The following is a 4,896-nucleotide window of genomic DNA, read 5'->3' as shown; positions in this document are numbered from 1 at the left end:
AAGAAATCAAGAATGTTCGACTGGATAGCATACTCAACTATATGCATGTAGTTTAGATTTGACACCAGAAGCAAAGGCAACTCAAGCAAAAATAAACAAGCAGGACTACATCAACTAAAATGCTTCTACAGAGTAGAGACCACCAACGAAACAAAAAGGCAATCTACTGACTGGGAGAAAATATTTGCATGTCATGTATCTGATAAGGAGTTAATAAGCTACTCACTCTTTGTCCTTCTTCTCTCAGGAAACTTTTATCCATGGCTTCTAGTGCAAACTTCCAGAAAATTCTGTGTATGCACTGGTTCATCTAATTCACATCACAGGAAGCAGCAGAGTGCAGGGGGAACATAGGCTCTGCAGTGACATTGCCTTAGAATCCCGACACTGCTACTAATTGTGTGAACTTTGGTAAGTACTAGCCCCTCTGAGCCTCTCTGTTCCTGTGGTGGACAGTCTCTAAAATAGCCCCCCATGATTACTACCTCCTGGTCTTCACAGGTTATATAATCCCACCCTTTTATGTAACTTTCTTCTAACCAATAGAAACAATGATGGGGGATAGCACTTTTGTGATTTTTATCTTGCTGGCAAACTCTCTCTCTCTCTGGCTTTGATGAAGAGAGTTGACGTGTTGGAGAGGCTCCTGTGGCCAGGAACAGAGGGTGGCAGCCAGCCAACAGCCAGCAAGGGACAGAGGCCCACCGTCCAGCAGCCCTTAGGGAATTAAATCCAACAACCACTAAATCCAACAATCCACTTCCCCAGTCCAATCTTCAGACGAGTCCTTGGAACTGGCCTTGATGGCAGCCCTGTGAGAGACCGTGAGCCAGGCCCAGATTCCTGATCCCCTCAACTGGGAAGTAATAAATGTGTCTAAAGCAGGCAAGTTTTGGTAATTTGCCACACAGCAATAGATGACTAACACATTTCCCTCTTATGTAAAAAGGAGGCAGCAGTAGTCACCTGCCTCATAAACTTATTATAAAGACTAAAGAGTATTTTAGAGGACTTTAAAGGATAAAGAACAGTGTGACCAAAATATAGCAAGCATTATATTCTTGTTAAATAAATAATTTATATTGACACCAAAAAGAGAAAATAAACATATGATTTTTCCCCCTTCATCCAATTCCATGGATTCCCTGAATTCTACCCACAGCCTGCCAAGGGCTCGGTGGGCCCCAGGGTAAAAAATTCCTATGTCTAGAACAAATGGAGGACATTAGATGGAGGCTTCCTCTCTTGTTCTCCCCAGATTGTTTCTGCCCACCCCATCTTTTCCCTCCTCTATCAGAGGAGAAAATTCCTCTTTGGACCTCACTTTCTCTCTGTTCTGGTTCCCAGGCCATCCCACTTCCCTGGGGACTTTGTGACTTTGAGCAGTCCCTCATTTCTGTCATACAGCTGTGTTCCAACATATAGAGCCATCAAAATCTTTGCAAACAAGAGACACCCAACAGTTTGTGCGTGGACATCACGGAGATACAAGCACTAAAGGTGAGCTGAGGGGCGATGGCAGGGGCATCACGCCAGAAGCAACCAACATTACTGAATGATACTGCAGTGGCCTCATCCAGGGAAGAGAGGAAAACAAGGTGGTCCCAAACCCAGGGAGGTAAACCCTGCAACAAGATAACCTATTTTTGTCACTGGTGGATGCCTGCACCCACCTTTGCCCTGGCTCACGCTGACTCCGAGGTGACAGTGGTGAATAGAAAGAGTGAATATGGAAAACATTCCTTGAGCATCCATAATTTCAGAGTCAACTAGGACACCAGCAAATAGAACAGTTTAAACTTTGAAGGAGAGAGGGGAAATATGAGAATGACTGTGGGTAATTACCTATATGTAAACCATTTGAATAAAAGCATTTGGCATCTGGATGATGCTGTGTGATGTCAGCCTGGGGTCATTGTGACTTTGGCATTGCCCAGAGGGAAGCCAGTTTTTCCAACCTTTGTATAATCATCACTTTCTTGCTGTACTTATAGGCTGATCACTTCTTCCATCTAGAAACTCCTCCTAGGCTCCTTGACAATGTGCACTCCTGGTTTCCCTCACACTTCCTTGACTGTTCCTTCTCTGCCTCCTTCCTGGGTTCCATTTCTTCTCCCACCTCTGGTGAACTCATCCATCCGTGGTTTCATCTGTCTCTGTGCTGAGGACTTCCCAGTTTCTGCCACCAGCCCAGCTTCTCCTTAGAGCTTTAGAATCATCTGCACAGCTGACCACTTCTATGTAATGCACCTTAGCACCACTGACTCAACATGTCCTCTCCTGAACTTGGCCATTGCCCCACAAACCTACTCTTCCACGTTGTCTGCCTTGGTTCATAGTAATACCATCTTCCAAGAAACCACGCTCTAAGATCCATGTTCTCATTACCCCATCACATTCACCACCATGTCTTGTTGACTTAATCCCTTCATGATTCCTGAATCCAGCATCTCAAATCAGGTCACCATCTCTTGCCCAGACTGTTGGAAAAGCCTCCTAACTGGTCAGATTCCTCAGATATTCATCTTAAAGTCATCTGCCAAGAAGCTTTTGGAATACTTTCCCTAAAACCTAAATGTCACTTGTCGTCACAGCCTTGCTTTAAATTTTTTCCAGGGTGCCCTCTGGCCTTTAAAACCCTCTGTGGCTTAACACTTGCTAATTCCATCCTCAGCACATCCTCCAGCATATGAACAATGGTCATTTCTAGGAAAAGCATATAACTTCAGTTTTCCCTCTGATTATACTTTAATTACGTTTAGGACTTTGTTTTAGATCCTGATGGATTCTTAGCTAAACATGTATAATACACATTTTTAACATACCATAGTTATTATTATACTATACTAATGGCAGTTTAAAAACCATACAGAAAATATACTTTCAATGAACTAGAAGCTGGTTTTTTGAAAGAATCAGTAAGATTGATAAACCACTGATCAAACTAACCCCCCCAAAAAAGAGAGAGAAAGAGAGAGAGGACCCAAATTAATAAAATTATGAAGGAAAAGGGAGAGATCATGACTAACAACAAGGAAATAGAAGCAATCATCAGAAATTATTATCAACAGTTATATGCCAATAAGTTAAGCAATGTAGATGAAATGGATGCATTCCTGGAAACCTATAAACTTCCAAAACTGAATCAGTAAGAAATTGACAACCCGAATAGACCAATATCTAGTAATGAGATTGAAACCAGTGATCAAAAACCTCCCCAAAAACAAGAGCCCAGGACGTGACAGATTCCCTGGAGAATTCTACCAAACATTCAAAAAAGAAATAATACCTATTCTTCTGAAGCTGTTTCAAAAAATAGAAACAGAAGGAAAACTTGCAGATTCTTTTTATGAAGCCAGCATTACCCTGATCCCCAAACCAGGCAAAGATCCCATCAAAAAGGAGAATTTCAGACCAATATCCCTGATGAATATGGATGCCATGATTCTCAACAAGATCCTAGCTAATATGATCCAACAGTACATTAAAAAGATTATCCACCATGACCAGGTGGGATTTATCCATGGGATGCAAGGATGGTTCAACATTTGCAAATCAATCAATATGATAGAACAAATCAATGAGAGAAGAGAGAAGAACCACACGGTCCTCTCAATTAATGCAGAAAAAGCATTTGACAAGATACAGCATCTGTTCCTGATGAAAACCCTTCAAAGTATAGGGATAGAGGGACATTCCTCAACTTCACAAAATCCATCTATGAAAAACCCACAGCAAATATCATCCTCAATGGGGAAAAGCTGACAGCCTTCCCTTTGAGATCAGGAACATGACAAGGATGTCCACTCTCGCCACTGATGTTCAACATAGTACTAGAGGTCCTAGCAACAGCAATCAGACAACAAAAAGAAATAAAATGTATTCAAATTGGCAGAGAAGAAGTCAAACTCGCTCTCTTCGCAGATGACATGATACTTTTTATGGAAAACCCAAAAGACTCCACTCCCAAACTACTAGAGCTTGTACAGCAATTCAGTAATGTGGCAGGATACAAAATCAATGTACAGAAAACAGCTGCTTTCTTATACACTAACAATGAAAATATAGAAAGGGAAATTAAAGAATCAATTCCATTTACTATAGTACCAAGAATCATAAGATACCTGGGAATAAACCTAACCAAAGAGGTAAAGGATCTGTATTCAAACTACTCCATGCTCATGGATCAGAAGAATAAACATTAAAATGTCTATACTGCCTAGAGCAATCTATACTTTCAATGCCATCCCAATCAAAATCCCACCAGCATTTTTCAAAAAGCTGAAACAAACAATCCTAAAATTTGTATGGAACCAGAGGAGACCCCGAATTGCTAAGGAATGTTGAAAAAGAAAAAACTGGGGGCATCACGTTGCCTGATTTCAAGCTTTACTACAAAGCTGTGATCACCAAGACAGCATGCTACTGGCACAGAAACAGACACATAGACTAGTGGAACAGAGTATAGAGCCCAGATATGCACCCGCAACTCTATTGTCAAATAATCTTCAACAAAGCAGGAAAAAATATACAGTGGAAAAAAGACATTCTCTTCAATAAATGGTGCTGGGAAAATTGGACAGCTATGTATAGAAAAAAGAAACTCGACCATTCTCTTACACCATACACAAAGATAAACTTGAAATGGATAAAAGACCTCAACGTGAGGCAGGAATCTATCAAAATCCTAGAAAAATACACTTTCAATTACTCCATCCTTGCTTGGTGCCTATCTTGTCAACCATTTTACTTCTACATATGTTATAAAACCTACAAATATAATCTTATTTTATTTTTGCTTTTAGCAGTCAATCATCTTCTTAAGATACTTAAATATTAAGGGATGAAACTCTTACATTTGTCTCTATATTTATCATTTTTCAGATTTCCACCTGC

The 4,896-nt window shown here is 40.6% G+C and overlaps 1 long non-coding RNA gene across 1 annotated transcript; it reads left to right on the top strand.

Annotated features, from left to right (window-relative positions):
• The first annotated feature begins 254 nt into the window (after positions 1–254).
• Positions 255–1,884, top strand: LOC123937961. The gene is made up of 2 exons (XR_006817643.1): positions 255–411; positions 1,348–1,884. It is a non-coding gene; the product is annotated as an uncharacterized LOC123937961 (long non-coding RNA).
• The last annotated feature ends 3,012 nt before the right edge of the window (positions 1,885–4,896 follow it).

The sequence above is a fragment of the Meles meles genome, chromosome 3 (assembly GCF_922984935.1).
Source record: "Meles meles chromosome 3, mMelMel3.1 paternal haplotype, whole genome shotgun sequence".
Lineage (NCBI taxonomy): Eukaryota > Metazoa > Chordata > Mammalia > Carnivora > Mustelidae > Meles > Meles meles.
This window is presented reverse-complemented; position numbering and strand designations above follow the sequence as displayed.